The sequence below is a fragment of the Heliangelus exortis genome, chromosome 4, assembly GCF_036169615.1.
Source record: "Heliangelus exortis chromosome 4, bHelExo1.hap1, whole genome shotgun sequence".
Classification (NCBI taxonomy): Eukaryota; Metazoa; Chordata; class Aves; order Apodiformes; family Trochilidae; genus Heliangelus; species Heliangelus exortis.
The window spans coordinates 10,402,871-10,415,313 of record NC_092425.1 but is presented as its reverse complement, the minus strand read 5'-3'; the positions used below and the strand labels follow the sequence as shown (position 1 = coordinate 10,415,313).

At 40.3% G+C, this 12,443-nt stretch overlaps 1 long non-coding RNA gene across 1 annotated transcript in view; it reads right to left on the bottom strand.

Moving 5' to 3' along the window:
- The window catches only part of LOC139795823 (uncharacterized), a 216,426-nt gene that overhangs the window by 59,006 nt on the left and 144,977 nt on the right, over positions 1–12,443 (bottom strand). The gene's annotated exons all lie outside the window — the stretch shown is intronic.

Below are 12,443 nucleotides of genomic sequence, written 5' to 3'. Positions count from 1 at the left end.
AGAGATTATCATTTTTGTACAATAGGCCTTGATTAATTATTTTTTTTAAAGAGTGATTACACTAAAGAATGTGTTTTTATTTAGACCAGGTTTAGTTTGGTTTTATTTCTCACAAGGTGGTCATTTAACTTAGTTAATTTCAATTATGGCTGAATGACATGCACAATGAAGAAAAGTACCTGACTGCAGTTAGCAGTAGGACACCCAAAGCTATTTCCTCTATAGGAACAGCAGCTGGGAGGGCTGCAGGGAAACTCTGCTTGGCAATAAGGCTGCATTTAAAAGAATTAAATTGTCAAATTCTCTAGGCTCATGGGTTTAATTAAAGTCAGTGGCCAATTTCAGGGACAAAAGAAACATTCAGAGCAGTGTGAAATACTAATAAATACATTAAAAATACAAAACGTCAAAATATGTTGAAAGTAAATGCATTTACTGGCAGATATTGTCTACTGAAATGATACAATATAGCTATAGCACTGCACTGTGGAAACCATGACCAAGGGACAGAGACTACAGGAGCTCAGCACTTGCTGAAAACTGGGAGACCAAATACACCAGATCCACAAGGCTTTCCATTCAAAATCTTCTTGCTCAAAGTTTCAGATGTTTTGATATCACAGAAGCCACAAAAATTGTAATCTTACATATATGAGCTAATCATTTAGCTTGGGTGCATATGGAAAAAGATCAAGGCTCATTTTGGCCTCTTAGGATCTCAGCTCAGAAGTTCTCAGCTTTTAGCCTGGCACAATCATCTGTTGCAATAAACTGGTCATGAATAAATTGGGACTAGAAAGTGAAAGGGTTTTATATATGAAATTCTGGAAGAGCCTTGTAAATGCAGTCATGGGAGTAAGACACATAGGAAGCAAGACATACTTACACAAAGGATTGTGAATTAAATTAAGAGAACTCCTAAACCCAGGAAATTAATTCTGTGATGTGAGTCCCAAGGAATCCAGTCCCCGAGCACATGCAAAGAGTTCTGAGAGCCAACTGGATTGCTGGGTGTCTGCATGATACTTGTATTAACTTCATGGTTCAAGACTCTTGTGTGGACCAGAAAGGAATTTTCCTTCCTTAGTCTATCATTAGACTTCTGGAAACGGGATGACACAAAAACCAGGATGTAACCAGAGTACAGCTGTGTTTCTAGTGACGTAAAATTGTCAGATGAATGGTGGCCTGCTTACACACAAAGGATTAAGCCATTCATCAGATTTAGGATAAGGAGGACATCTGTCCTCCAAGTCAGATTAGCAGAGATCAGAGGGGGTTTATTTGACCCATCAGTAATTTAGGGCATGATCAGCTTCTTGGGATCTTGGTAAATATTTTGCCACCATACAGACCTGAAAGACCAGTAATGTCCTCTACTCTCCTGCTTTCTGTGTGTGACACATTACAGATGTAGCTTTTAGACTTATACTACAGTCTTAAATTTCTCTTAAGTGTTGAGAATTATGATGTCTAGTGACATAAGATGAGCTATGATTCCTTCTGAACCAGTATCTACTGTTGTCTGCCAGAGCATGGGAAAAAAAATCAAAAATTCTGTTGCCCTGATCCTGCTTGCTGGTCCTGCATTCCTACTCACCTACTCAATATGTACATCAGAGGCAGTGCTCTCATAATACACTGTGATGCCAGGAAACACAGCAAATGATCCTTTTTTACAGTGGCAGATCCCAACCCTGATCTGTAAGGCCACATATGCTCTGCAGCTGGTTCACAAATACTGCAGAACAAGAACCTTTACCAGTTTGTTAGTTCTCTGTGGTTACACTGGTGTCCATAAGAATGAGGGCTGTGGAAGGAATATGGTGATTTGACACCTATCCTGGAGTAAAGACAGTGGGCTAAGGGCTGAAATACCCTTCCCATTCACTGAGCTATGGGGCAGCTTTTATGTGACCAACTTTTAGCATTTTTAGCATTTAGGCTTGTAGCATTTTTTATTTAAAATTCAGGTAATTCCCTTAAGAATCAGCTAGCATACTGATGATAATGGAAAAAGTCATGAAAATGAACAATTACAATTTGTTTAAGCTCACCATGTAAAAGATTTAGATGGTATAGGATGCAGAAAGGTCAAATCTTGCATAAGTATGTCTTTCAAATAAAAACCCCTCTCACTCCTGAAATTATATCAGCTCTTAAAAGAAAAAAAACAACAAAAACCAACCAAGTGAGATTTTCTTTCATAGGTTTCAAGACTACCTGGGTAGACATTAAAATTGCATTCATCTCATGGGTATTTAGTGTCTCCCCTGTAGATCCCACTCCAAAATCATCACACAGTCCTTTGCACTAAATGGCAGGATGGAAAGGAACCAAAAAACCCATATAGATCTTGAAATGCCACACTACTTCTGTTGCACTCAGAACACAGGACTGTTCCTCTTTTGGCAGCTGGTAAACACATCTCTGCCAGAGAGTTAATCCAGGGTCTCATTCAGGCACCCATAATCCACAAGGATAACTCACTGACCTGAGTTATAAGGAATTTCTAAACCCAGACTGGCTTCTATGGGTTAGACCCTAATGGCAGCTATAACTCAGACTCAAAGAGGAGCAGCATGCAATGAAAAGGAAAGGGGAGCTGGAGAGGGTGAGAATGGGACACCATTTTATTGTGACTGGTCTTCCTCCCCAGGTCTTCTGCAAAACTTAAGGGATGAGGAGATAAACAAATGTATTTTCTTTTTATTTTCTCTCTTATGAGACAGATTTCTATCAGATAGCCAAGAAAAAAAGCACAACTTTTTCTAACTACCATCACATCCAGCTGTGAGGGTTGAGAAGGATGATTTTAGAAGTTGCATTTTCTGCTGCCCAGAAACCTGTAACAAAGAAATCAAGGAGGTCAGAGAAAATAGGACTTGATTAATGAATGAAAAAAAAAGCCTGATTTTCATGGTAGTGGGCTGGAAACACATCAAGATTTAGAACCAGTCTATATGGAGGTGACAGGAAACAGGAGGAGCCTGTTTGCAGGGTACAAAAGTTCCAGTGACAAAAGATTAGGGATACTGGGACAATCTAGTAAACTCACTATCAGTGTAATTCTATTCAGTGCTCTGAATATTTTTGGTACTTTAATAGGCAGCAAGCCATTGTGGATTAGAACAAATTTGTGGTGGAAAACTTGACCATGATGAAGAGGGCAATGCTGGGCCATCACTGACCTCTAATGACCACCTGCCAGCACTTTCCTCAAGAGGCAGAACCCACAAAGTTTCAGAAAAATAAGAAAAACATGTAAGTTGCTTTAAAAGAATGTCTGTCTGGCAAAGGGTTTGACACCTGTGGGGGTAGCAAACCATACAAAGAGAAATGGAGGCAGGACATTCTGACCTCCCTGAACACACCAGCCAGAACTCAGCAGACCTTCAGGACTGGGAAGGATTTCAAGAAATGAGTACTTTTCAGGTGAGGGTTATTGGTCACGTGTCAGCAATTCTCACATATTCTGAGTGACATGGACCCATTTGTCTTGCACCCAACTGAGCAGAGCTGGGCAGAAACCAGACAGTCACCAGTGCCACTTTCCCTCTCACTCCCAGCACAGAGTGCTTGCTGAGGAGAAACTAGACACAGGCTTGGATGCTGCCAAAGCTGACTTTTAGTCTAGAAGTAGTTCAGGTGGGGCTGGCCCTAATGCAGCTGAGATAGAAAAAGGGACAAAGGACTGGGGGAAAAAAGCACCTATGAATTTTCAATTTACTAACCACCTGAGCTACAAAAAAACCAAAGGCTTCATCTCAGAAAACAGTGACATGAAAGACGAGCTGTAAGTGGCCGCTAAATGAAATGCAGATAATACCATTACAAGTAGGAAAAATGTGGTGTTGTACCTCCATTAACTTGCTCTTATTCCAAATTGCCTACAACAGGTGGCAGAGTCTGGGAGCAATGTATTTTGTACCTTGCAACAGCTGTGAAGAGAGTACACACTGAAATGTTAAAGTGACATTACTTGTTGCAACAGTCTCACATGACCAAAAGCATTTCCAGAATTCAAAATATTCCTTGTTCTGAAGTTAAATTGGGCCACTGTAGTATTCACTCTGTAATTTAATACTCAAAGGCTTTTAGAGACAAAAAGAAAGAAATGAGATTAGAAACCTGCAACATTTTTCAGATTTTGAGATGTTTTATATTATATTAGCACAAGACCAGGTAGAGTTGCTTTTTTAATGATTCTTTTACAGACTTCATGGGCCAGTTCTTCAGCTGGTGTATGCTGGTATAGGTCTGCTGGCTTTAGCTATGATGATTTACATTAATCAGCAGCTTCTCTATGTCTACACCCATAATGCCATATTCACAGCTTCATTCAAACCAAACTATAATGATCAAATTGCAAATCTAGCTAAAATGTCTATTTGCTGACTTTCAAGGCAGAAGCAAAAACATCTGAGTAACACTAGGTTAAGGTTTCTAAAAAACTACAGCTTTTTCAAAGTAATCAGAGAAAACCAAAGGGAGAAATTGGTTGAGGGTACAAATTATATAACCAGTGAACTTCATTTAGATGTCTACATGGAAACTTCCCTTTTTAAGCCACTTGGATATAATATAAACCTTTTTGCAGATTAATACAGGTGGCTACCCACAGAAATTCACCAGTTCCTTATCATCATCAGGAAACCATATGACATATATGGCTTCCTAGAGGAGACCATACATTACAGTAATGCCCTTCTTTGTCTATATAAAGCAAGGCTCTTCCAAATGCAAGGACCCAGAAACAGACAAGCTTGGGAGTTTTGTGGACTCTTATTTTCTTTTTTCTCTCTTTTAAAAATAAGCTTCTCAAAACTGTTTTTCATTATTGGCAATGAAATAGTAATAATGGATACATACTTCCAGGAATATAAAGTTAATTTTAAATATGGAATGATGTGTACGTATAACACAGTTTATCTGCTTTATAAATTACAAATAAGTCTGGGCAATACTCCTAGTACACATTAATGGTAAATATAACAACTCTTTTCAGAGATGAAACATTGTACCAACATGATGAATGTTATACATTTGTAATATTTTGTGTATATAAGATGCATCATATCGTGCTCCGTGTGAAAAAAATCAATGGATGCTTCTATTTAAAACATCATTTTGAAAGCAATTATAATTCATATTTTAATTAAATCCACCTTAAGTCAGAAATGTTTATTCACTGCCCAGAAATCAATCTCTTAAAAAAAAAAAATCTGTGAATCCAAGTTTTGCTTCTGCTACTACCATTTATTTTCCTACTTCGGCCTAGTATTAAAATAAATAGATTTTTTAACCCTGGAGGCCAAAATAAATGTACAGACATCAACATTTTTGTTTACGTAGCTCCCTTCTGTACATGTATTTATTATTTCTCCATTGCAATAAATAAATAAAAGTTAAATGGGAGCACTGAAATTTAGTCTTGTCAGCTGTAACACAGAGACAGCCAGACAGAGAGTCAGTAGTAAGGGCACAGAACAAGAAAAGACCGGGGGACAAATTGTGGCCACATTGTCTTCAAGAAACTCAGCTCTTGTGATCTTGAAGCAGACTCCCTAAAATCCAAAGAAAAGCAGAGAATGCGTTACAGAACTGCCAGTAAAATCCATTGGTTATGCCTCCATTTTATTTAAAAAAGATGCTTGTTGGCACAGTTTGTGTTTCTGCAGACTACTGTGTTCAGGCTGCTTTAGACATCCAGCATAAGTTATCCTACTGTACTCTCCTCTGCCTAGGAAGGCAAAATCCAGCTGGAGCTGAACTTCCTCTGGTCTTGCTGTCAGTATTCAAAGCAGTCAGACCTGGATTTCAGGAGTCTGGAACTGTCACAACCCCTTATGTCTACCAAAATAGTCAGGTTGACTACTGAGCTTCAACCCATAGTAGTCCACACATGGTCCACGAAGGGCATGTGCCTGGATCTCTGCTAATGGCATTTTGGTCTGGCACACAACCGGTTACTGTCCACGGGCAGAATCTCCTCACTGTGAAGAGGTGAATTCTGACACCATTGTCTTGTTTTGCCCCTGTTAGTGTCTGACCCTGGCTTCTGACCTACTCAAAAACACCTTGTTCATGTACCCTCTCCCCAAGGAGAAGAGTCCATGTTCTCCCAGTTTTGCCAAGGATTGCAGTGTGCATTCATAGTCTAAACAAGGGGAAGAACCACACTCCATCATGGGCATTACCAGTTTGCAGTGTAAGTGGAAACAGAATGGTGTTTTAACAGGCAGCCATTGCTCGTTTTGATCATGCTCACTTCTGCTTTATATCCAAGGGATCGAGTCAAGAAGCCACTTGAAGCACCTGAATGTGCAAATAGTCTTTTCCAGACTAATTGAGTTTCTCAATGATATGCTCCCATCACTTCTGCAGCCAAGCCAGACAGGTTTCAGAATCAGTGCACCAGCAATTTGAAGAGACTTTCAAAGTAGCCTTGTTCATTTAAGGGTTGGACTCAGGTCTCAAGGCTCCTCCATTTTGTTTGCTCTTCTTCAAAGTAACTCTGTTGCATTTACTGAATTATTTGATATATGTCTTTGTAATAAGCTACTAAAACATGAAAGTACAGATTCCATAAAAATAATACATCATATTCAGTCAACACCTCTGAATAACCTCCAACACTTTATCAATCAGCTTTGTACCAGGCTACCATTCAAAAAATCTTAATCATATCCAGACATTCCAAAATCCCACATACTCCACATCCCACTTTAACTCTTGCTGACAAGTCATTGGATCAGCTCCCTTTGTTTAGTATTGCAGCTGCCATGGAAGGAGACAGGACTGCCCTCTCCATCACCACTCCTGCCAACAAGAGCTCCAAGGACCACGGCAGGGTACCCTGGCAGACACTCTGCAGAGCTGCTGGGGACACCACAGTTGGGTCATCAGGACATCACCAGCATCATCTTGGGCCCTCCTATTCCTTCCATGCATCCCTGTATATTTGTTACTGAGAAGTGAGTAACACTGAGCTCTCTTCATACCAGCACTACAGAGTTCTCTGGATCAGTTCCTTGAGCTTACTCATTTTATTAGTTTAACTTCAGACCTGTTAGCCCATTAAGGGCTGAAAGTTAGCTACTCTAAAGAGCTGTTGTGCTCAGCATCTTGAACTTTCAGAACCCCTGTGCCTCACTTCTTAAGCCATAAAATGAGGATAAAAGTTCTTTCCCTAACTCATTGGAATGTAAAATTCAAAACAGCAAGGTATCCTAATTACAAGATAACAGAGATAATAAACATTCTCATGAAAAAATAATCCTGGAAAATGAAATATTTTGGCTTAGCACTCCCCACCTACTCACAAATTGAGCATTCCCTAAGGGAAGTGTAAAAGCTATAAAGGTCAAGAAACCCAAAGTTTTAACAAGCCTGATAATATTTCCTTCATCATTCTACTACCCTAGCTGGGATGCCCCCTTAAGGCACTGGTTGATCTTGTTGTCCTGGTTTGAGCCAGGATACAACCGATTTTCTTTCTTGTAATTTTATTTTCAGTTAAGTCTCTCCTAAGTAGCTGCACTTGCTGAAATTTATATCCTGCACTGCAGGACAGTGGGTGGAATTATGGATAAGAGTTTCAGCTTCTGAATCCTCTATTGTTAATGGTTTTGAATCTGAACTTTATTTTAAATTTTTTTTTTCAAGTGGGATTTTCTGTGTCTAATTTTTGAACCATTATGCACACCTACATTCTTTTAAAACTGCCAGGTAACTTGGTTCACTTGTTGAACTGAAATGTAACCTTTAATTTCCCAGCCTATACTTTCGAAAATTATGTGTTTGAGCAGCTGAGACTTTCTGAAAGTGGGAGTGGTACACCAACCACATAAGAACTAGAAAGCCACAAGAGAATTCTTTGTGCTGTGAATAATGAGTCAGGAATACAGTTATGGAAAGCACATATCCCGACTCTTTCATCAATGTGCAGACTCCTTCCTAAAGCTGTTCTCATCTTCTGCAGCCACTGGTAAAATGCACAGACATAACCTCAGATTCAGTATAAACAAATGAAATGCAAATGTCAGTGTGGTTGTAGCTACCTCCCCTAGAGCTGATTTTGCCACATGATTAGGCTGAATGTAAATAGTAGGGAAAGTACAGCACTTTGAAAGAAACATGTCAATTTAAATTAAATAGGGCTTCTCATTTTATCTTACAAGCCAAGATCCAAGTAACCTTCTCTGGCTTTCTGCCAAGCAACTGGGCAACAGGCTCTGAAGGCCAATGACTATTTGCCTTCTGTGACACTTGAAAACCTCAGGATTAATTCACAGCCCACTATTTGCAACCCAACTCAACAACAGCCCACTGCTGAGTTGTCACTGCCTGTCCCTTTGGTGTCTGCTATACCTTGCTAAACAGAGCATCCCAGAAGCATTTCTTCCTGGGAGCAAGGTCACACAGGCAAGTAGATACAGGATGACTGCCAGCCTCCTACGCACTGGAGATACTTTACACAGCCTGTGTAAGTATGTGTATAGACACTCTCCCCCTCCCACCACACCCTGGAACAGCTGAAAGAACAGGACTTAACACTGCTGTAACTTGTCCGGCACGTTGGGTTTTGTAGCCTCCGTTTGCCTCAGACAAAGCTTTAGTTCCGATTAAACCTGCCACAGGTGGTTTGCTTCCCTAGACAAGACAAGTGAAAATCTATGGAAACACAATCAACAGTGGTTTCTAAAACTTCAAAGAAGACCTCAAATAAGCAGGGCAAGTCTACACAGCTATAAGCGTTATTACATGAATATAATCTTTCCATCTTCAGGAATAAAAAATTCAAAACCAGTATTTACAGTGTGTGATGGTGCTAGATTATTTTAATACACAGAAAACACTGTTCTTAGTAGTATGGCTTCCCTAAGACTAGCTTAAACACTCTTCTTTAAAAATCTGGGCTAAATTACAGAAGCCCTTATAGATAACCTTCTAGGTTTGGGTCTCAGCTGTACAGGAGTTTTGATCTGTGATTCTTGAGACACTCTTTAGCCTGATACTACACTTTTTCGCAAAATTTTTGCTGAGAAAGACACACAAAAAGAATATTCTAAATAGAATTTTAATTCTATTGCTATCTACTGAACATAACTCTATGCAGAAATACAGTTTTTAGGGGAAATGAGATTACAGGTGGACACCTGGGGCACATGGATTAGTCTCGCTTTCTCTGACCCACTGCTCACAGCCCAAGCACACTTGGGAATGCTTAATTTGTGAGTAGCCATGGAGTGCTAAACCAAAACATTTTATCCAAGACTTTCTGATCTTTTATTTGCCAAGATTTTTTTTTTCATGCAGTACTCTAGAGAATGATTATTATCCTAGTTACAACCCTTTAACAGGTTGGAAGTGCAAAGACAGTCTTTGAACAGAGGCTTCTACAGCATCAGACGGAATAGGAGAGTTGCGGTCATTTCTAAAGTAAATGCTTCATAAAGTACTTAATGAATAGCAGTAATATTTATATTTAAATATTTAATATTTCAAAGGACAAGATAGGCATCTGATTAGTATATGCTTCAAAATGTCGCATGGCATTACCAGTAATGTTTTCTCAGCACATGTAAACCAAGATAAGAGCTTTTTCATTACAATATTCATGTTGAAATCTATGACAGTTATCAGACAACACACTACAGGAAAGTGACATCTCTGACATTGGTAATATTGAGCTATCTTTCCCGTCTGATACTCTTTTAAACCAAGAGTATGACAATTACACAAAGAGATATGCACAACAAAAAAGCTTACTGGAAGCACCAGAAGGAGACTGTGGTTTCTAAGACCCATGAGGCTGAAGGAACTTCTGGCACCAGGGGTGAGGCTTCATTACCCATCTTTCTTTTCTCAGTGTGAGCCAGCAATGGACACCACAGCATGAGTGAACACTGTGAATGAGTGAATACCTGTCCAGCAGCCCCTAATAGAGGAGTGAGATCAAATCAAAGCATAAATGCAGACATTTTATCCCGTTTCCCTAAGAGCTTGATGTTAAAGCTTCTGTGATTGCCTTAGGCAAAGCTTGACACACTGGCTGTCCTGAAATCAAATATGGTGACACATTTTGGAAAATACAAGCTCTACACACACGTCTCAGACACTTTTCAGAGATATTTAGTTCAAGTAAACTGCCGTGGAATAAGCACAATTACATTTATTCCAACATTATCCTGCAACTCAGCCACATTTTGGGTTAAACTTTTGACTCATTCAATTTTTTATGCTAGTTGTTAATTTTATAATCTAGTTGTTATATGTCTCACTTTCATTACTTATTTTCTTTTGCAATCATCCTAGGGTAGGGACTAATTATTTTAATAGCTCTCATCACAACATGCTGGTGCATTTGCTTTTCTTCTTTTAAATTGAGTTATGTTTACACAACCTCTTTATTTTTATTTTTTTTTCTTCTTACTAAGCCACAAGAGAAATCGCAAACTCCGTTATGGGTTGTAGAAATAAACAGTGCATTTAGCAAAAGTTTCAAAAACAAATCAGGGAAGTTGGAGTGAGCAGGGTAAGAGTTGGAAAGACTGATGCCCAAGGACTTAAAAGGATATAAAACATTGCAATATCACTGCATCTGACTGCACAGCACTGAAGAGGTTTTAAAGTTAACAAGAGCTTGAAAATAGGACCTCTCTGCAAATAATTTTATCAAATTTGCAAGACCAAGAAGATATGTGGGCACAACCCACAACAGCAGCAAATGTTTAAGCAACCCCTGTGTTTTTACATGCACATCTGCATGTGTAATCAACTAAACTTCTCATCTCCAAGGGGAGAAATTTTGATGAGCAAATACATTTTCCCTTACTCAGATCTTTGCTGCTTGCATAGGCCTGACTATAAATACTCCCTTATGCAAACAGCTTCTGAAGCCTTGGGGAGAGTAGGAGGGCCTTGGAAAGGGGAAGGAAGTTCCTTTGTAGAATAGCAAGAGACAAAGATAGATGTCCAGATACTTGGACACAACAGATAGTTACACTGCTGGCTGAATTTACAGATGTACCCTGTCATGCATAAGCATTTGTTCATGTGTGTGTCTCCATCTGTCACTCACACACACACACACACACACACACACACACACACACACACACACGTTTCACTCAGAGAATAGTGTTGGACAGTACAAATGTTCAGAGGCTCCTCTGTGCAAACCCCCTGCCTTTGCTCACCCTGTTAAAAGCAAACAAACCAACCCAACAGACTCAGAGAGGAATGCAGGTTGGTAGTGACCTCTGAAACTCTCTGGTCAGCCTGCTACTCAAAGTAGGGCCACCTTGAAGAGTGATCAAGTGGCACAGGACCTCTTCCCATGAAGTCTTCAGAGATGGTGCAGCCTCTGTTGAGACAGCCTGACCCAGGAATTAACCACCCTCATGGGAAAACATTCTCTTCCTTATACCCAGAGAACTCTGTCCTTGCACCAGCTTGTTGGCTCCTTTCCTTTTGCTGCATGCACCTCTGAGAAGCATCTGCCTCTGTCTCCTTTATGGCCCCTGGGGGTTATTTGGAGAGAAAAATCCCACCCGCTCAGCCTGTTCTTTTCCAAACTGAACCACCTTTGTGGCCTTGCTCTGGAATTTCTCCAGGAATGTTGCCCTTGGGCCAGGGGGTCCCAAAACTGGGCACACATCTGGTAGTCCAGCTGAAGCCTCCCAAGCTGCTGAGCAGAAGGCAATAGTTCTGCCCCTGTACTTGGCAGCTCTGCTCTTGGCCTTCAGCACTGTAAGGACACACTCCTGACTCCTGCTCCCCTTCTTGCCTCCTGGATCCCAGCCCCTCCTTAGCAGGGCTGCCACTGGCCTGCCAGCCCCAAGCTGTGCCTTGAGGTTCCTGAGGTTCCTGGCAGGCCATCCCTACAGCTTGCCAGCAGTGCTCTGAGTGACTGGGAATGACCCATGACAGGAGTTCCTCTGCAGGACTGTGACTTTCTGGAATGTCATCAGCTCCCTGCAAGTCAGAATTACCTGAGAACCTTCTGAGGGCACACTTTGTCCCACTGACTTGGTGGTTCCTGAAGATGTTATGGGGTTCTAGCCCCAGGAGTGACTGATGAGGTACACTACTTATAATAAGCTTGCAGCCAAAATACTCATCACTGGCCTTTTGAACCTGACAGTCCAGCCACATTTTTGCCTATTTCAGTATTCTATAAATTTCAGTCTCTATTTCCTCAAGCTGATGACAGAGATGCTACGCAAAATGGTATAGAAAGCATTGCTAACTTAAATCCATTCATTGCTTTCCCCTAATTTACAAAGCCAATAATTTCAATACAGAAGGCACTGGGGTTGATCACCTAAAATTTTCCTTTGTAATCTGCATTAGCTCTTCCAAAGCTTCTTTTTCTTCACATGCCTGGAAATGATATCCATGAGATTTTTTTCCCGTAATTTTAACTGATTAGGAGA